Source organism: Halichoerus grypus, chromosome 1 (genome assembly GCF_964656455.1).
Source record: "Halichoerus grypus chromosome 1, mHalGry1.hap1.1, whole genome shotgun sequence".
Taxonomy (NCBI): domain Eukaryota; kingdom Metazoa; phylum Chordata; class Mammalia; order Carnivora; family Phocidae; genus Halichoerus; species Halichoerus grypus.
In genome coordinates this window covers 13,732,463-13,754,255 of record NC_135712.1, presented here as the reverse complement: position 1 = coordinate 13,754,255, position 21,793 = coordinate 13,732,463, and the positions used below count along the sequence as shown (strand labels likewise).

At 43.9% G+C, this 21,793-nt stretch overlaps 1 protein-coding gene and 1 non-coding gene across 2 annotated transcripts in view; both read right to left on the bottom strand.

Moving 5' to 3' along the window:
• The window catches only part of LOC118521862 (uncharacterized), a 62,355-nt gene extending 49,867 nt beyond the window's left edge, over nt 1-12,488 (bottom strand). Inside the window, exon 1 of the mRNA XM_078053577.1 lies at nt 12,385-12,488. The gene's annotated coding sequence lies outside the window, so the exon portion shown is untranslated. The remainder of the gene's footprint in view (nt 1-12,384) is intronic.
• Nucleotides 12,489-20,568: 8,080 nt separating this feature from the next.
• Nucleotides 20,569-20,669, bottom strand: LOC118521870 (U6 spliceosomal RNA). The gene has a single exon (XR_004910342.1). It is a non-coding gene; the product is annotated as a U6 spliceosomal RNA (small nuclear RNA).
• Nucleotides 20,670-21,793: the final 1,124 nt, after the last annotated feature.

Sequence of the window (21,793 nt, the reverse complement as noted above, 5' to 3'; positions counted from 1 at the left end):
GGTCAGGTTCCCTAGAAGCAGGGCCTCAGGGGATTCGTGTTCTAGGGATTTGCTGAGGGGCGGCTGTCAGGGGAAGGGGAGTGAGGGAAGCAGGATGGGGTAGGGAGGCGGTGAACTAAGCAAAGGCGTGCTTTCAGCAGGAGACCGGCTTCAGGCCGATCTCACGGGGAGCTCTGGGGCATGAAGTGCTTCATGGAGCTGGTTCCACTTAGAGCAGGGGGCTGGCCTTTTGTCCGCCTCTGTCGGGCAGTCACCAGCTGTGGGCTCCTGGGGGTGGGCTGGGGAACCATAACCTCCTGGGTCCTGTGCTCCTGCCCAAGGAGGGCAGTTCTCTGGAGAAGGGGTAGGTGTGAGCGGGAGCGAACACTCAGAGCACTGCCGGTCTAATCGAGGGAATCAGGCTGGGCATCAACAGCATCTTCTACAGTTCCTATCATTATTTTTATTGAGGGTATGGAGACGAAGATAAATAAGGAAGAGTTCCTGTTTTCCATGTAGGAATTTCATCTTCACTGGGGTAAAATACAAAGAGCCCCACGTTGTCTCTCATGGAGTACTGACCCTCAAGGCAGAGGGGCCTCGGGGAGAGGAGAGCTCAGCAGGCCAGTGAGAGGGCCAGGAGAAAGTTCTGGAAAAAATGGAACTCGAGCTGGCACTCTAAGGGTTGGGGAAGCTCTGGATGATTGGGGCGGGGGAGACGAGGGGGGGTGATGGAGTCAGTGCTTTCCCACAGCTTATAGTTAATTGGTGGACCTCTGGGAGGAGATGGATGGGGCAGGAGAGCCACACACATGATAGACCCCGGTTCGCCAGAGAGCAACGTGTGACACAGTCACCCTCAAAGTCCTGACAACGATCCTCTGAGTGACACATGGAATCACTGTCACAGATGAGAACACTGAGGCACAGAGAGGTTACACTATTGTTGAAAGTCGCACAGCTGGGAAGCAGTGGAGCAGGGTATGGGCCAAGTCATCTGGCCTGAGTTGGCACTTGGATCCTCTGTGCTGTCCTGCCACCCCCTTCATGACTGCAGGGGCCCAGGAAGGGCAGCGTGGCCCAGGCTTGGTGGCCACTGAGCTTTGGATTGACAGTGAGCTGCAAGGGAGCTAGCTGAGCAAGGCCAAGTGAGCCCTGATGCACAAACCCTGCCCAGGGGGGTGGGCAGAGGCATCACCAAAACTTCAGCTAGGCCTTCTGCAGCCCTATGCCAGCCTGAAGGATGAAAAGCTAACTGGGCAACTGGTTGGCACGGTGGGGACCTGAAAGCAAGGAGTGAAGCCTGGGAGGACAGAGCCTGGGAGGAAGGAGAAGCTGGGGCCAGGGTTGCAAGACAGCAAAGGGCACCAAGGGGGTGGTGGTCAAATGACTTCCCAGTGGACTCAGCCTCCCTGACATGGCTGGGAGCTGTGGAAGGAAGGAAGCCCAGTTCAGTGATTAGGCCCGGAGGCCCTAGGCGCAAGGCAAGCCCACCCTGGGCCAGTTCCTGCCCTGAAGACAGGATCCCAGCTGCACATCCACTTTGGAAGCAGCTGGGATTTGGCTTTGTTTTTTTTTTTCCTGTGGTAAAACATACTCAACATCATATTTACCATTTTAACTACTTGTAAGTGTACAATTCAGGGGCATTAAGTACATTCACCTTATTGTACAACTGTCGCCGACATCCATCTCTAGAACTTTCCATCATCCCAAACCAAAACTCCATACCCCTTAAACAACGATTCCTCAATCTCCTGTACCCCAGCCCCCCATAATCTCTATTCTACTTTCTGGGTCTCCAAATTGGCCCATTCTGGGTACCTCATATGAGTGGAGTCATGCAGTATTTGTCCTTTTGTGACCGGCTTACTCCATTTAGCCTCATGTCTTCACGGTTCATTCATGTTGCAGCATGTACTGTAATACCTGACATGAAGCTTTTGATGCTGAGGTGTTCACTTTAAAAGACCTTCCTTTAGAATACACCTGTCCCCAGCTGTGTGACACAGCCACGAGCAAAATGGCCAGATAAGGAGCAAGGCCTCCCCTACCATGGAGTTCCTTTTATGGAAACCCTGGACAGCCTAGATACCTGACCACTTGAATGACCCTGCGTCCACTTTCCCATGCCCTAATTCCTGCTCTGATGCTTTGCATTAGCCACTTGACACCCCACCCCTCTGACCCTAATAAAGGCAGAGCCCCAGGTCCACGCTCATCTCTCTCAGCACAACTGACAGAACGTAACGCGTATCAGAACTTCGTTTTTCTTAAGGCTGAATAATATTCTATTGTATGGATATAGCCTCTTCTGCTTCTCCATTCATCTGCCGATGGACATTTGGGTTGTTTCTACCTTTAGCTATTGCGAATAACACTGCTGTAAATGGCGCACAAGTATCTGTTTGAGTCCCTGTTTTCAGTTCTGTTGGCTCCACTCCCAGCAGTGGAATTGCTGGATCATATGGTAACTCTAAGTGAAACTGTTTTCCACAATGGCTGTTCCATTTCACATGCCTACCAGTAACACACAAGGGTTCCAGTTTCTCCACATCCTCGCCAATACTCATAATTTTCCATGCAGAGGTTTTGTTTTGTTTTGTTTTAGGTTTTATTTTTAAGTAATCACTACACCCAATGTAGGGCTTGAACCCACAATCGTGAGATCAAGAGTTGCATGCTCTACTAACTGAGCCAGCCAGGCACCCCTCTATGGGGAGGTTTTGGGGCTCTCCATGCCAGCCCGCACTTCAAGGGGTTGGAATCAGAACCAGCCGTGGTGAGGTTCTGGCTTAACTATCTCCTGGTCCTCATCAGCTTCCCTCCCTCCCCAGCTCCAGACAGGCTCCCCTGTTAAAGCCTGTGTGATGACTCTGGTGTGGGGCCAGACTTCAGAAGCATCCCCACAGTTCCCCGGGACACTGAGCCCCGAGGTACAACCCTATCCCTCCCTACCCCACCCAGCCTACCTTTTAAGGACACATCTTTGGAAATGAACACCTACTTAGGTATAGGAGTTTCTAGGTTAACAAATGCAGATGACAACCCACTTTTACCAGAATTTGAAGCTTATGTATCTTCAAAAAAATTTTATTTATTTATTTTTTAATAGATTTTATTTATTTATTTGACAGAGGAAGAGAACACGAGAGAGGGAACACAAGCAGGGGGCGTGGGAGAGGGAGAAGCAGGCTTCCCGCTGAGCAGGGAGCCCGATGCGGGGCTCGATCCCAGGACCCTGGGATCATGACCTGAGCCGAAGGCAGATGCTTAACGACTGAGCCACCCAGGTGCCCCTAGTTTATTTTTTAAGTAATCTCTACACCCAACATGGCGCTCAAACTCATAACCCCAAGATCAAGAGTCACATGCTCTTCCAACTGAGCCAGTCAGGGACCCCAAAATTTAAAAAAATTTTTTACTCAAGTTTAATTAACATAATATATTAGTTTCAGGTATGCAATACTGTGATTCAACAAGTCTGTACATTACTCAGTGCTCATCTCGGTAAGTACACCCTTCAGTACTCTTAATCCCCTTACCTATTTCACCCATCCTCCTACCCACCTCCCCTCTGGTGACCCTCAGTTTGTTCTCTATTTTTTTTCAGTTTGTTCTGTATTTTTGTCTCTTTTTTCTTTGTTCATTTGCTTTGATTCTTAAATTCCACATATGAGTGAAATCATATGGTATTTGTCTGTCTTTGAATTATTTCACTTAGGATTATACCCTTTATATCCATTCATACTGTTGCAAATGGCAAGATTTTGTTTTTTATGGCTGAGTAATATTCCATTTTGTGTGTGTGTGTGTGTGTGTGTGTATGTGTGTTTGTATACACACACACACACACACACACACACACACACCCCACATCTTCTTTATCCATTCATCAGTCAATGGACATTTGGATTGCTTCCATATCTTGGCTATTGTAAATAATGCTGCAATAAACATAGGGTGTACATATCTTATTGAATTAGTGTCTTCATTTTCTTTGAGTAAATACCCAGTAGTGGAATTACTGAATCATATAGTAATACTATTTTTAATTTTTTGACAAACTGCCATACTGTCTTCCACAGTGGCTGCACCAGCTTGCATCCCTAACAACAGTGCATGAGTGTTCCTTCTTCTCCATATCCTAGCCAATACTTGTTTCTTGTGTTTTTGATACTAGCCATTCTGACAGGTGTGAGGTGATAGTTCATTGTGGTTTTGATTTGTATTTTCCTGATGATAAGTGAGATAAGTGAGGTTGAGCATCTTTTCATGTGTCTGTGGCCATCTGTACGTCTTCTTTGGAAAAATGTCTATCCATGTCCTATGCTCATTTTTTAATTGGATTATTTGTTTTTTTTGGTGTTGAGTTTTATAAGTTCTTTATATATGTTGGATATTAACCCTTATCGGGTATGTCATCTGCAAATATCTTCTCCCATTCAGTAGGTTGTCTTTTTGTTTTGTTGATGACATCAGCTGTAGAAACATTATTCTAGATATGTCTCCTTTGGCAAGGGAAACAAAAGCAAAATAAAACTATTGGGACTAAACTCAAATAAAAAGCTTTTGCACAGCGAAGGAAACCATCAACAAAACAAAAGGACAACCTACTGAATGGAATCAACCTTTTTATTTGTTGGTGAGAGTCCCTGGCTTGGTGTGGAATCTTTGAGATCTAGAAAATTCCACCATGAGATTAGCAAATTTAATAAAATATATTTATATAAATCATTAATACATTAAATTAATGAAATAAATCAGATTTAGTTAATGTCCATTCTGCCCCACATTCTGTGGAGCTCTACTTAATAATCCACAAATAGACCATCGGTTTACCCCTATATTGTTGGTTCTTACAAAGATAAACTCTGTTTAATAAAGTTGGTTATTGGGGCACCTGGGTGGCTCAGATGGTTAAGCGTCTGCCTTCAGCTCGGGTCATGATCCCAGGGTCCTGGGATCGAGCCCCACGTCGGGCTCCTGGCTCGGCGGGGAGCCTGCTTCTCCCTCTCCCTCTGCCTCTCTCCCTGCTCATGCTCTCTCTCTCTCTGTATCTCTGTGTCTCAAATGAATAAATAAAATCTTAAAAAAAAAATAAATAAATAAAGTTGGTTATGGGGTTTCTCAGCAACCCCTTAAGCCAGATGGCTCCATGCAAGACGGCATCCAGGATCCATCCTCAGGAAGCTTCCCTGGCCTGGTGGAAGCTCCTTCCCTGGGGCTTTCTGCCTTTGCATCCCTGAAGCTATAGCTTCTGAAAGGAGTGTCAGCAGACCTCATGTCCTTTGATTACATCTGTTTATTTTTTTAAGTTTTTTTTTTTTGAGGTTTATTTATTAATTTGGGGGGAGAGGGGCAGAGGCAGAGAGAGTCGTCCCAAGCAGACTGTGCTGAGCACAGAGCCCAACGCAGGGCTTGATCTCACAACCCTGAGATCACGACCTGAGCCGAAATCAAGAATCGGACGTGCAATTGACTGTGCCACCCAGGCACCCCCATTATTTCAGCTTTTAAAAAATCTGGAGATTCCACATAAAATCTAACTTTCCAGATTCTCTTACAAAAATGCATGATGTGGCAACCCTAGGTGCCACATTCCCACAAGGCAAGAGTTGACTGGAAGAGATTATCACTACTGTGTGTTTTATTTTTTTCTTTTGTTTTTTGTTTTTATTTAAATTCAATTAATTAACATTTAGTGTAGTATTAGTTTCAGAGGTAGAGTTCAGTGACTTATCAGTATTATATAACACCCAGCGCTCATTACATCACGTGCCCTCCTTAATGTCCATCACCCAGTTACCCCATCTCCCCATCCCCCTCCCTTCCAGCAACCCTCAGTTTGTTTCCTATGACTAAGAGTCTCTTATAGTTTGTCTCCCTTTCTGATTTCATCTTGTTTTATTTTTCCCTCCCTTCCCCTATGATCCTCTGTTTTGTTTCTTAAATTCCACATATGAGCGAGATCATGTCTTTCTCTGACTTATTTCACTTAGCATAATACCCTCTAATGCCATCCACATCATTGCAAATGGCAAGATTTCGTTCTTTTTGATGGCTGAGTAATATCCCATTGTGTATATATTCCACATCTTCTTTTTTTTTTTTTAAAGATTTTATTTATTCATTTGAGACACAGAGAGAGAGAGAGAGAGCATGAGCAGGGAGAGAGGCAGAGGGAGAAGGAGAAGCAGGCTCCCCGCTGAGCCAGGAGCCCGATGTGGGGCTCGATCCCAGGACCCTGGGATCATGACCCGAGCTGAAGGCAGATGCTTAACCATCTGAGCCACCCAGGTGCCCCCCACATCTTCTTTTCCATGCATTTGTTGATAGACATTTGGGCTCCTTCCATAGTTTGGCTATTGTGGACATTGCTGCTATAAACATTGGGGTGCAGGTGCCCTTTCGGATCACTACATTTGTATCTTTGGGGTAGATGCCTAGGAGTGCAATTACTGGGTCATAGGGTAGCTCTATTTTCAACTTTTTGAGGAACCTCCATAATGTTTTCCAGAGTGGCTGCACCAGCTTGCATTCCCAGCAACAGTATAAGAGGGTTCCCCTTTCTCCACATCCTCGCCAACATCTGTTGTTTCCTGTGTTGTTAATTTTAGCCATTCTGATGGCTGTGAGGTGGCATTGTGGTTTTTATTCGTATTTCCCTGATGATGAGTGATGTTGAGCATTTTTTCATGTGTCTGTTGGCCATTTATATGTCTTCTTTGCAGAAATGTCTGTTCATGTCTTCTGCCCATTTCTTGATTGGATATTTGTTCTTTGGGTGTTGAGTTTGATAAGTTCTTTATAGATCTTGTTGATTCCATCTGTTTGGATTCTCCTTGGGAACCTGATCTTCAAACTTTTCTTCTACTCTCACTTCTCAGGGAACAGTTACTGTCTGTGCAGAGTTCCAAGGACTATGTCTTGATGATTCTAAGGGAAAGCAGCTGGCATTTTTCCTTTGTCATTTAGATTTCAGTTTGTCAAACAGAAATTACTGCTTTTGGTGACAAAGAAAAGGAATGAAGTCAATGAAGGAATTAGCTGGGCATTTATTCACTCAGTGGGTTCCCATTGTATCCATTGTGATGGTTAATTTTATGGGTCAACCTGGCTAGGCTATGGTCCCAGTTGTTTGGTCAAACACCAGTCTTGATGTGGCTGGTGAAGGTATCTTTAGACTTTGAGTAAAGCCAGTTACCCTGCACAAGGTGAGTGGACCGTACCCAATCAATTGAAGACCTTAAGAGAAAAGACTGAGGCCCATAGAAGAGGAAGCAATTCTGCCTCCAGTCTGACTGTAGACTCAAGACTGCAACTCTTCCCTGGGTCTCCAGACTGCCCTGCATGTTTCAGACTTGCCAGCCCGCAGAATCATATGAGCCAATTCCCTAAAATCAATCTCCTAAAATTAATGAATTTAAAGGACTTCTTAAAATCAATCTTTTAAAGTATATGCATGCATATATGTGTGTGTTTGTGTGTGTGTGTGTGTGTGTGTGTGTGTGTGTGTGTGTGTACACATACATACTATTGGTTCTATTTCCCTGGAGAACCCTGACCGATACAGCCATTCTGCAGGATAAAAACAGCAGACTCTGCTTTTGTAGGAACTTAATTTTAAAGACTACATAAAAGGCTAGAATTTAGTATTGCCAGAATTACCTTCATGAATCTTAAGTTCTCAGTAAGGGATCATCTTTACACAATATGCTGATGAGTGACATATTAGCTGTCCAAAACAGTCCTCTTCCCTGACACCAGAGATGAGCAGATTGCTGTTTCTATGTTTATTTTCAATTGAGCATCAGTTGAAATAATCGCTTGAGGATACAGGGCCTTGTTATATCAGAAATAAGTACCTAGACTACATCAAACTAAAAAGCTCCTGCGCAGCAAAGGAAATAATCAACAAAGTGAAAAGGCAACCTACTGAATGGGAGAAAATATTTGCAAATCATTTATCTGATAGAGGTTCACATCCAAAATATATAAAGAACGCACACAACAATAGCAATAAATCAAAGAATCTGATTTAAAAATGGGTGGAGGATCTGAATAGACATCTTCCCCAAGAAGATATAGAGATGGCCAACAGACACATGAAAAGATGCTCAACATCACTGACCACTGGGGAAATGCAAATCAAAACCACAATGAGCTACGACCTCACACCTGTCAGAATGGCTAGTATCAAAGAGACATGAAATAACAAATGTTGGTGAGGATGCAAAGAAAAGGGTACCCTTGTATACTGTTGGTAAGAATGTAAATTGGTGCAGCCACTGTAGAAAATAGAACGGCAGTTCCTCAAAGAAAAATTGAGGGGCGCAGGCTGGCTCAGTTGGGAGAGTATGCAACTCTTGATCTTGGGGTTATGAATTCAAGCCCCATGTTGGTGATAAAACAGGTATATTTAGGGGTGCCCGGCTGGCTCAGTAGGAAGACCAGGTGACTCTTGATCTCAGTGTTGTGAATTTGAGCCCTACGTTGGACGTATAGCTTACTTAAAAAAATTAAAAATAGTACTACTATATCATGCAGCAATTCCACTTCTGGGTATTTATTCTAAAAAAATGAAAACACTAATTTGAAAAGACATCTGCACCCCCATGTTCCCTGCAGCATTATTTACAATGGCCAAGACATGGAAACAATCTAAGTGTCCATGACGGATGACCAGATAAAGAAGATGTTGTATACAATGAAATCCTGCTATTTGTAACACATGGGTGGACCTTGAGAGCATTAAGCTAAGTGAAATAAGTCAGAGAGAAAGGCAAATACCATATGATCTCACTTATACGTGGAATCTAAAAAACAAAACAAATAAAAAAACAAGCCCATAGATACAGATAGATACAGATACAGACTGGTGGTTGCAGGCCAGGGGAGGAGTGGGTGGAGTGGAACAAAAAGTACAGTCTTGCAGCTATAAAATAAAGAAGTCTTGGGGACGTAAGGTACAGCATGGTGACCATAATTAATAATATTGTGTTTCATAGGGTGCCTGGCTGGCTCAGTTGGTTAAGCGTCTGCCTTTGGCTCAGGTCATGATCCCAGGGTCCTGGGATCGAGTCCCACATCAGGCTCCCTGCTCAGCGGGGAGCCTGCTTCTCCCTCTGCCTCTGCCTCTGTCTCTCTGTCTGTCATGAATAAATAAATAAAATCTTTAAAAAAATACTGTGTTTCATATTTCAAAGTTGTTAAGAGAGTAGATTCTTTAAAGTCCTCATCACAAGAAGAAAAAATTTATAACTACGTTTGGTGACAGATGTTAACTAGAAATGTAGTGATCATTTCACAATGTACACAAATATGGAATCATTATGTTGTATGTCTGAAACAAATATAACGTTCTATGTCAATTATATACCTCAATAAAACTTTTTTTTTTTTCCAGAGAGACAGCTTGCATGCGGGGGGGCAGGGGAGGAGAAGAGGGAGAGGGAGAGAGAGAATCTTAAGTAGGCTCCATGCCTAGCACAGAGCCTGACACAGGGCTTGATCTCATGACCCTGAGATCATGACCTGAGCTGAAACCAAAAGTCCGATGCTTAACCAACTGAGCCACCCAGGAGCCCCAAGAGTGAAGACATTTTTTGAATCTAAAGGAACAAAAGTTGATTCCATACCTGCTGTGGGTAAAGTACTGTGATAAAACCAAAGTGAATAAGATGTAGCTGTTCTCTTCATGGAATGGAGTGTAGTAGGAAAGTTAAGACATATGTAGTACACAGGCCCATATTTTGGTGTCTAAATGCCATTACCAACTAAGAGGAACCTGGGATTCTTTGAGAAAGACCAAACCTCAGGTCTTTGGCAGGGAATGTAGGAGAGTAGTGACATTTCTACCACAGAAAGCAAGATCAAAGACCAGTGGTGTCCTGTCATGAAAACTCAGAACCAACTTGAAGGAGTTCCCACGGCTCCAAGGTGAGAATCAAATCAATCTGAGCATCAAAACCAATAATGTACAACCTAAATGTCCACTGATGGGTGAATGGATAAATAAAATGTGCTATATACATGCAACAGAATATTATTCAACCTTTAAAAGGAAGGCAATTCTGACACATACCACAACATGGATGAACCTTATGCTAAATGAAATAAGCCAGTCACCAAAAGACAAATACTGTGTGATTCCACTTACAGGAGATACCAGATAGCCAGATACACAGAGACAGTGGAATGGGGGGTACCAGGGGCTTGGGGAGGGGAAGAGGGAGTTCTTGAGTAATGGGTACAGAGTTGCAGCTTGGAATGATGAGAAAGTTCTGGAGATGGATGGTGGCCATGGTTACATAACAATGTGAATGTACGGAATGCCACAGTGGCGTTTCACTGTGGTGTATTTTACTACAATTTAAAAAAAAAAAAACAGTGGCGCCTGGCTGGCTCAGTCAGTAGAGCATGTGACTCTTGATCTCAGGGTTGTGAGTGCGAGCCCCACGTTGGGTGTAGAGATGACTAAAAAATCAATCAATAAACAAATAAATAAATGGATGGATGGATGGATGAATGAATGAATAAATAAAAAGAAATGATTACAGCCAGGAAAGATGTGTCTGGAGATGGATGGTAGTGATGATTACATAACAAATGTGAATGTACTTTAATGCCACTGAAGTGTACACTTAGAAATGGTAAATTTATGTATACTTTACTGCAATTAAAAGGAAAAGAATACTTAGAAATGATTATCACCAGGAAAGATGTTCTCTTAATCTAATAAATATATGGTAAGTGTTAAAGAAAAAGACTAATGACCATAACTGATGGAAACAAGGGGATTATATGAACAAGGGGATTATACAAAAAACCACAAGCAGAAGGAAAACGTGCATGAATGGAAGTCATATGAACTTATGCTCATTTCCAGCAGAGGCAAAGATAAGGGAATGAAATCCCAATATGTGTTTTCTCCACCACCATGGGCAATTGTCTCCATTCTGACACTATCTACCTGCAGATAGTTAAGGGCTCAGTCCCACTAGGCTCCCCCTCGCTCCCCTGCCACCCTTCAGATGCCAAATGAAAGTCCAAGCTGTTCCCTGTGCTTCTGGTGACTGTCTATTAATTGGAGGATCCCACAACTCCCCCCTTGGGTTGAATTAACTTGCTAGCGAGGCTCACAGAACTGAGAGGAACATTTTACATTACTAAATTACCAGTTTATTACATAAGAGTATAACTCAGGAACCGCTGGATGGAAGAGATGCGGAGGCCAAGGTATGTGGGCAGGGGTGCGGAGCTTCCATGACCTCTCCGAGTGCACCGCTGTCCTAGCACCTCCATGTACTCACCAACCTGGAAGCTCTCTGAACCCCATCCTTTTGGGTTTTTACGGAGGTTTCGTTACATAGGCATGATTGATGAAATCACTGGCCATTGGCAACTGATTCAACCTCTAGCCTCTCTCCCTTCCCCAAAGGTCAGGGGATGGGACTGAAAGTTTCAGCCTCTGATCACATGTCTGTTTCCCTGTCAACCAGCCATCAACCTTAGGGGCTTTCCAAAAATCACCACATTGACATAAACTCACGTGTGGCTGAGAGGGGCTTGTTATGAATATCAAGACACCTTATCGCTATTGTCACTTACGAGATTCCAACGCTTTTAGAAGCTCTGAGTCAGGGGTGGGGACAAAGACCAAATATGTATTTCTTTTTTTTTTTTTAAGATTTTATTTATTTATCTGAGGGGGGAGGGGCAGAGGAAGGAGGAGAAGCAGACTCCCCACTGAGCAGGGGGCCCAACGTGGGGCTCTGTATCAGATCATGACCTGAGCGGAAGGCAGATGCTCAACCGAACCACCCAGGTGCCCCTGAAATATGTATTTCTTATTATAAATCACAACATCACAGACATCTTCAAGGAGAAGTGGTAGAGTTGAGCGTGTCTGTGGAGGGGCTGTCCAGGCAGAGCACACAGCCACGGGAAGGGCTTGAGGTGGGACAAAAATGGTGTGGCTGAGGAGCAGCACGAGGCCCACATGGCTAGAAGCAGGAGAGGGTGGTTCACGAGTAAGAGATGGGGCAAAGAGCTGGCTGGTGGGAAGGGAGGAGGTGGGACATGAGTTCCTGCGGGCCCTTGATCCGTGTGGACTTCCCGCTGAATGAAGCCAGTCAGGCTATCAAGCAGAAAGGAGATGCTATAAACTTAAAAAAATGCAAATAAAGTGTCAACGAAAATGTGAGGCATCACAAACTCTCACACGCAGCTGCAGCTATATAACCAGGCCCATCCCGTCTGGAGGGAGGTGCCCTGAACACAGACAAATTAAGAGTGTGCCCGCCCATCACGTAGCACGTTTGCACGGGGACACAAAGAAATATGTATGAGAAGGTACATCTTGGCAGCAAAGTGTATTAGTCAGGGAAGGAATTGGCTCACGTGATTATGGAGGCTGAGAAGTCCCCAGATCTGCAGTCGGCAAGCTGGAGAACCAGGAGAGCGCGTGTAAGTTGTAGTCAGAGGGCAGGAGAAGACGGATGTTCTGACTCAAAGAGTCAGGCAGAAGTTCCTTCTTGTTCAGTCTTCTTGTTCTATTCAGGTCTTCAGTGGATGGCATGAGGCCCACCTATATCAGGGAGGACAACCTGCTTTACTCAGTCTACCCATGCAAGTGTTATTCTCTTTAACCCCACCCCCCTTACAGACATAGTCAGAATAATGTTTGACTAAATGTGACTGGTGGGTACCCCATGGTCCGGTCAAGCTGACACATAAAATTATCTATCAAATGAAGTATGGGTAGCAACACAGGTGCCCGACCCAAGGGGATTTATAATTAAAGTGTAGCAAATGGGAAGCATAAAGTGTACTGCCGACCAGTTGAGAGCAATGAAATTGTCTCATATCACAATATGGATAAGATGGAAAACTGTAATTAGGAGTTAACAAGGTAAAAAACAAAACATACTTGTTTTTACACTCTAGAATGAGACCTAAAAAATCCCACACCCCTGGCAAAAAAAAACCCAAACCATAAGCTCATTATGATAGTCAACGGAAAGAGAAAGTTGCTTCCCCTAAAATAATGCTTTTGTCACCACGATGGTATCTATTGCTCCAAGTCCTTACTTGGAATACGGATCATTAAAGGGAGATATGTGGACATTTATCTTGCCTTTCCTACAGAAATTGTATTTCAGGGTGACCAAATAGGCCTGAGTGAGGAGAAAAGCCTCTGCTTTACAGAGGACGCCAGCTAATAAATGTAGAAAAGTCATAACATAAAGTCACCATTGTGCAAACTTTAACTTTCTTATGTGTGACTAAGGAATTACGGTTCTGGAATATACTGTCCTTTATTTAAGGTTTGTAATTGACTTTAAAATGCTTCAGGAAATTATATAAAAGAAAGCACCAAGCAAAAAAAGGCAAAATGGTAATTGTTGAATTAGGTGATGAGCTCATTAAATCATTCTCTGTACTTTTCTGAATAGTTGGCATTTTTTCGTATATGGAAATTAGAGAGAGCCACTGGGGCTCTTGGGAAGAAGAAATTTAGGGGTTTGGGGTATCATTTCATGTGCAAATGTCACATCCGAATAGAAATTCTTGCTGACATATTTATCTTTGCGTTAAGCCTCAGAAAGATTGTTTCCTCAATCCAGTAAGACTACAGAAGTCACGGTTGTTTGAGAGAAATTCTGGGTCAGAAATGGTGAAACTGGCCAGGCCCTTGGTGCTCTATAGTGGACTGGGGACTACAGGCCAGGGACCAGAAGCCTTAGGTTCCAACCCTGGGGCTTCTCACCTGGGCCTGCCTGTTCTTACTCCAAAGCGGGGATTTGCATCTATTCAACCCCACAAATCTAACTTAAAACCATGTGCAGTGCTCCAGAACGTGGTTAGGAGCTGCTAGGAAGAAGGACGTCCCTAAGGGGCTTCCCATCCAGTAGAAGAGATAGACAGGAAAGACAGTAGAGAGACAGGTAAAGTTCACACACTTACAGGTGCTGATGAGGGCTATTGAGGCAAACAAAGCACCAAACAAACACAAAGGGAAGGAATGACTTAGCCTGGGGTCTTGGAAGAGCAGCAGGTTTTCTTTTTTTAAGCGGTAGAGAAGACCCACCCCTCCGCCCCGCGCCCCGCCCCTGCCCCACAGGCCACATCCTGAGCAACAGAACAAAGTGGTGTTTGGGTGAGGCCAGATTAATGGGAGTGGCAGATGAGAACCCTGAGACCAGATTGTGGCAAACTTCCAAGCAGTTTCTTTATGCTGGTGCCCAAACCAGCAAATGTTCGAGAGTCACGAAGGAAAGGAGGAAAACCCGAAAGGCTGGTGTTTTCAAAAGGTGATCCTGAACAAGTAATGAGGACCAGCTGGAGACCGGAGAGGACAGAGGCAAGGGTTGTTAACCTTTTCTGTGCCATGGACTCCTGCTCAGGATAATGTTCCTAAGTGCTGCTATGGTCTGGTTGGTTGTGTCCCCCACAAATTCATATGTTGAATTCCTAACGCCCAATGTGATGGTAATTAGGAAGCAAGGCCTCTGGGCGTTGCTTAGGTCAGGAAAGTGGAGCCCCCACAAATGGGATTAGTGCTCTTATAAAAGAGACCAGGCAGAGCTCCCTGCCCCTTCCACCATGTGAGGATGCAGCCCACAGAAGATGGCCTTCATCAGCACCTGACCTTGCTGGCCCCCTGATCTCAGACTTGCAGCCTCCAGAACTGTAATAAATAAGTATCTGTTGTTTATAAACTACCCAGCCTCTAGTATTTTGTTGCAACAGCCCAAACGCATTAATACAAGTGCAGAAAATAAAATACACAGGTTTACAAAGGAAATATTGTTGAAATCCTAACACCAAAATGTATTTAAAATCTGGTATGTAATATAGGTGCTTTCCTTATTAATATATTGGATAACAAGATCTAGTGGTGAGTCTAATAACTGTGAGGATTTCAAAGGAATGATGAGTGTAAATAATATTCTGTGTCAGTTGTAATGTGATATAAAAACATCTGGAATTTCCAAGGGTGACATAGCCATTGGTACTGCTATGCTTTGTTGTCTCATTCATAATCGAAAAGAATAATGAATTTTACTAAGAGGGTGGTGAAAATATCAACCTAACTGCTTTCCCAGCCAAGTTTAAGATCCCCTTGAATTCTATCCAAGGACCCCTTGGGGAGACCAGGTGAAGACTCCTGAGCTTGAGGCTGTCCTGTTTACCCTGAAACTAGAATCCGCACTGATGGGTATATTTCTGGGATCTTGCTGAAGTCAGGTGAGACTCCATTTTCTTTACAAAATCTGAGTTCATTAACTGATTCTTTTGGGTGAGACAGTTTGGAGTAGGATATTAACGAAGGCTCTACGTACCTCCCCACAGGTGATTCATTAATTAACCAGAGGAAAGAGTACCTTGATAGTGGAGAGCTATCCCAGACATCTTCATGTTGACCACCACAGCAAGTGTCCAACATTCAAACACTAATAATAGGACAAACTGAAATCACATTACTCTAGACCAAAATGTGGAACCAGAATAATCTCAAGGAAGCAATCAGATAAGCCCCAATTGAGGGGCCCTCTACAAAACTAGGCATTTTCCTCTTCAGAAATGTACATGGCATGACAAAGTGAGGTGGAGGAGCGCTTCCAGATTATGGGAGATTAAAGAGATTTGACATTTAAACGTCTTGCTTAATCCACGACTGGAGCCAAGCTTGAAAACAAAGGTTTATAAAGGATATTATTTGGACAATTGGCAACAAGTGAACATGAAAAATATATTAAACAATAATATTATATTAATTTTTTGAATTTGACGATTTTTCTAAGACTATACAAGAGAATGTCTTTGTTCTTGGGAGATATACTCTTGGGGTGCCTGGGTGGCTCAGTCGGTTGGGCAGCTGCCTACGGCTCAGGTCATGATCCCAGGGTCCTGGGATTGAGCCCCACATCGGGCTCCTTGCTCAGCAGGAGCCTGCTTCTCCCTCTCCCTGTGCCTGCAGCTCCCCCTGCTTGTTCTCTCTCTCTCTCTAATAAATAAATAAAATATTTTTTTAAAAAGAGACATACTCTGAATTATTTAGGTGTAAAGGGTACACATTAGTCTTAATGATTCAGCAAAAATGTCTCTATATTAAACACATAGGTACAGACATATATATACATGTACATCTAGACACAAACATGTACATATATGGAGAGAGTGTTCATGAGCAAATGTGACAAAAATGTTAACAATTGGTGAATCTAGATGAAAGATATAAAGAAGATATATATGGGGGGGTGTGATTCAGGATAGTACCCAGAAGTTATATTTCTAGGTCAAAGGTAAATACTATGTACTTTTGTTAGATATTGCTCAATTCCCTGCATCAGGGGATGTACCACTTTGTATTCCCACCAGTCATGTGTGAGTGCCCACTTCCTCACAGCCTCGCCACAGAGTAGTTTGTCAAGCTTTTGAGTTTTTGTCCTGATGACAGGTGCATTGTGGCTTCAATCCGTGTCTTGTGAAGCACATAGACAGTCTTGTGTCTTCTACCAGATAAGTGGCTCCTAAGACCTTATTTCAGAGAAACGGCTTCCACTCAGGCTCCAGGTAGTTATTCAACCCCAACCCCTCTTTCCTCCCTGTCTAGACAGATATGGTTAGTCAGATTGTAGGAATGGGGTCCTCATGGTCATCGTCATCATTATCAAATTTGCCTTGACGAGAAAGGGCACTCAATACATTTGTGTCAGTGGTGCATTTGCATGGATCTGGACAACTTGCCCAGCCATTTTGCTTCCATCTCAATCCACACAACAGTCTCCTCCAGAGGGCACATAGACAATACCTTCCCACTGAATGAGGAAAAGGAGGTTCAAGCAGATGAAGTGGCTTATCCAGCCAGTAAGTGGAGAATCCAGGACTGGAGATCACATGTTCAGATTCCTAATAAGTGCCTATAAAGTTACAGAACAGTTCCCAAGACTACCCTCCCTTCTGACACCCATGGCAAGTCCAGGGATCCCCACAACCACCTTAAGTTCAAGAATTCACAAGAAGGACTCTCAGAACTTGCTGAAACCTATTGTACTCACTGTTATGATTTATTACAGTGAATGCATACAGATTAAAATCAGCCAAGGGAAGAGACACATAGGGTGGGGCCCAGGAGAGTTCCATACATACACAAAGCCTCCAGCTGTCCTCTCCCAGCAAAGTCATGGACAGAAACAATGCACGACAATATGCATGGAGTATTGCCAACCAGGAAAATTTACTCAAGCCATGGTGTGCTGTTTTTACCGGGGCTTGATCTCCAGGATGTGGTCGGCTGCCCACATGGCTGACCTCAGTCTCCAGTCTATCCCAGAGCTGAGATGATCCTGCAGGACCAAAGCCCTCACCACAAATCGCATTGTTAGACTACCTGGCATGGCACAAAGCATCCAAGTAAACAAAATCACTCTTATCAGGCAGGACATTCTCAGGGTTTAGAGATCACCTCCTGGGGGTTGAGGGCAAAGACCAGAACTCTCTTTGGGCAAGGTTAAATCTTTATTATGCAATGCCCTTTCTTTGTGCTCCCTTACGACAAGTCGGGTTACCTGCTCACTGTCGGAGAAATGCTCAGCCTCTGCACCCGCACAACTGTGATGGAGAAATCCCACCTGGCTGAACAGCAGGACTGGAGAATGGAAACTGAGCGGAACAGAAGGGAGGAGTGGCACAGGAGAGCCCAGAAGTGAATTTAATGACGGCCCTCTGCAAGAAAAAGTACAGTCGATTCTGGTGGTTGGGAATTTGCGTCCCATACTTTTCTCTGCTCATCAAGGGGGGAAGAGAAGCGCTAGTTTGAGCCCACTTGTCTCTGGGGTCAGGCCCAGCTGGCCTCAGTATCATCTTCTGATTGAGCGCATCCAGGACCTCTAGGTGGCACACATTTTCAGTTTAGGCAGCAAAAAAGAAAGAAGAAAAAAAAAAAAAGAAATCCAAAAGATTAACAAACCTCATTCTTCTATCAAATTACATTTCCCAGTAAGGTACTGTTAACAATGAAAACTGGCTTGCAATTTGTGCAAAAGGTGTTAAGTTCACCTCTTTATTCGCTTTTTAAATCTTAGCCGTGGGAATGTTGTTGACACTTGGAAAAATATTCTATCCCCAAATAGGACAAAGTTCAATAGAGATGAGGCCAAGCCTTACAACAGAGGTGAGGATGGGGAGGAGGGGCCGGCAGGGAGCTGGGAGTGCAGAGAAAAGTCTTGTTCACCTTACCCCAGAGCTTTCTCTAAGGGCACTGGCGTGTCCTGAAGGAGCACAGGAGACCTTCTCTCCAGTTTCCCAAGCCCATCCCAGCTGTTTTCAGGATTTCCATTCTCTTCCAGCCTTCCTTGGATAGGAAGCCACAGTCATAGGCAACTGATTTATTTCTTCATAACACAGACAAAAGCTTGGAAAGACCCAAACCCAACACCTGGGTTACCAAAGCCTTGGTGGGTGCTTATTTGGGGCACAAGACTAAAATGATGAGAAGCCTTGTCATTAATGATTTTGCTCCCCCCTGTCCCCTTCCTCTTCCCTGTCTCATTCCTGCAAAGGAACCAGAAGGTTCCTCCCAGGGATACTTTACTTATTGATTAACAAATATTTACTGAGCATCTATTAATGCCAAGCATTGGTAGGAACGATGATGGGCAGACACAAATGACAAAAATAAACAAACCAGAAAAATACCAGCAGGTGGCCATTGTTTACAGGGGGGTAAAACAGTGTTGGGGTGGTTTTCCTGTGGTCAGAAATGGTCTCTTTAAGAAGGTGACATTAAGGGGCGCCTGCCTGGCTCAGTTGGAAGAGCATGTAACCCTTGATCTTGGGGTTGTGAGTTCAGGCCCCACATTGGGTGTAGAGATTACTTAAACAAATTAAAAAAAAAAAAAGTGACATTGAAATAAAGACTTGAAAGACAAGAATGAGTCAGCAATGTTAAGAACTTCTGTGGGAAAAGAAAAGGGAAACAACCTTGACTTGATGAAGAAGCCCTGACTTGCCCCAGAAAATATGGAATCAACTAAGGTGAAGTGAACTGGCAGAGCGAAGTGGTAATGAGCAGGAACTCCGGCATCAGAGGGACAAAGCTTTGAGTCCTGGGTGTGTGACCTCAGGCAAAAATTTAATGAGCTGTAGCCTCCGTTTCCTCATCTCTAAAAGGGGTATAATGAACCCTCCCACTGAGGGAGGCCAGGAGGGCTCAGTGCAATGGCCTGGCACCCAGGACCCCACAGGGTGATGCACGCCCACACATCAAGGGTCCTTGGGGTGGCCCGGGAGGACAGCTCAGTGGGATAAGCAGGGTTCCCTTTGGTGGCCCAAGCGTAGGGTTAGTAAAGGAGTAAGGAATGCCCTTACTGCCTGGTGGGCTCTTTTCCAGCAAACTCCTAGCAAAGCACAAAGGGCACCATCTCAAGCTGCTGGTTATAGAACTGGTTACATAACTGCTTAAGGGGACATGTAACTCTGTGGAAGGCTGCAATTGAACAGAATCATTTGTAATTGTTTTAAAATAAACCATTTCCCCATACCAACATGGAAACAGCCAGCATAACAGGCAATGCAGGTGGCTTGTGACTATCTATCACGTTCTGATCTCTAGGGGTTGTCAAGATAAACAGAAAGAAAAAGACGAGAGTGAGCCTTTTTTTTTTTTTTTTTTTAGTAAATAGGTAGATATATTTTATTTGTCAAGAGTAAATGTCAATTTTATTTAGGGTTTTGGGACACAATAGATCAGAATTCCAGTGCTGGTTGGGTAGCCTTGGGCAAGCTGCTTACCCCTTGCTACTCAGAGTGTGGTCCCCATGCCAGCAGTATAGGGATGCCTGGGAGCTGGATGGGAATGTACAACTTCAGGCTCCACCCCAGATTTGCTGAATCAGAGCCTGTATTTACCACATCTCCAGGTGATTTTATGCACGTGAGAGCTGGGGAAGCATTCATTTTATTGCATATCTGAAACTAATATAACAATGGATTTTAACTAACTGGAATTATGATTATTATTATTGTTATATTTTTTAAGTAAGCTCTATGCCCAACGTGGGGCTTGAACTCACAACCCCAGGATCAAGAGTTGTAGGCTCTCCCTAATGACCCAACTCCTTACCTAGGTGGAATTAAATGAAAACTTAAAAAGCCAAAAAAAAAAAAACAGACTGGGGAAGCATTGATTTAACATCTCTGAAGGTCACTCTCCTAAGAGAGGGGCTTAAGTGGCTTTTAAACAAATTAAATATAAATATAACCAGCTTTTTTTTTTATTTGCTAAGTCATTCTCACCAATTTATTCTTCCAAAGAAGCTTTCAAATCCTTTGTCAGCACGCCACCAAAAAAAACCAAAACCCACTGGAATTCTCAGTAGAACTGCATTAAAAATATAAAATAATTTGAGAATTGATATCTTTATAATATTTGTTCTTCCTATCCAAGAACATGGGCTGTCTCTACATTTATTCAGTCTTTTCATTTTTTATTCAAGTTTAATTAATATGCAGTGCTACATTAATTTCAGGTGTACAATATAATGATTCAACAATTCTATAATTAGTGCTCATCTAAATCAAAATATGTAACACCACAAATCTGCGTGTCATCCTTGTGTAGGGGTCATACTAATCTTCTCTGTATAGTTCCAACTTTAGTATATGTGCTGCCAAAGCAAGCAATAAATATAACCAGATTTTTAATAATTAAAAATTAAGCAGGGGGCTCCTGGCTGTTTCAGTTTTGGAGCATGTGACTCTTGATCTCAGGGCTGTAAGTTTGAGCCCCATGTTGGGTGTAGAGATTACTTAATAAAATCTTTTTTTTTAAAGATTTATTTGAGAGAGAGAAAGAGCGCATGAGTGAGGGGGAGGGGCAGAGGGAGAGGGAGAAGCAGGCTCTTCGCTGAGCAGGGACCCCGACGCGGGGCTTGATCCAAGGACCCCAAGATCATGATCTGAGCCGAAGGCAGATGCTTATCAGACTGAGCCACCCAGGTGCCCCAAACTTAATAAAATCTTTAAAAAAAATTAAGCAGAACAGAAAGTGAAATGAAAAACAAAGTCCTCCTCCATCCCCCAACTCCTTCTCATCCCACAATACCCTATAACTCTTGCCCCACTAGCCACTCTCTGAACTTCCTCCAGCTTGGCCTAGTATTGGGTCTTTCTCCTTTGCAGGCAGGCAACCCCCACACTCTAGGCATTATTTGTCTTGAGTTTGGGGGGTAGCAGTGGAAAATCACCCTTCTTTCCTACAAGCCAACATGCTCTTCAAAGAAATGCTCACTCTGATCCAGGCTGACAGATTCCTCCCTTTCTCCTACTGAGCCCACAGGAGGGCATGGTTTCAGGTCAAAAACTGGTCTAGCCACCTCCTAGCAAGTTATGAGGGGAGATCCCTACACCTCTCTTAAGAATGTTAGGGTCTTGGGGCGCCAGGGTGGCTCAGTTGGTTAAGCAGCTGCCTTCGGCTCAAGTCATGATCTCGGGGTCCTGGAATGGAGCCCTGCGTCAGGTTCCCTGAGAAGCAAGGAGTCTGCTTCTCCCTCTGCCCCTTCCCCCTACTCGTGCTCTTGCTCTCTCAAAGAAATAAATAAAATCTTAAAAAAAAAAAAAAAAAGAATGTTAGGGTCTTGTCACATGTCACTGCTATTCTTGGTTTGGGCCTTCAGCTGATATTCCCGGACAGGGGTCTGTTACAGTCTTCCAAATCTGGCAGTCCGTGGATTGATCCCAGAGACCTGATCTGTCTCAATGATCATTTCATGGTCAGCTCCTTCAGTATGAATGTGACATGACT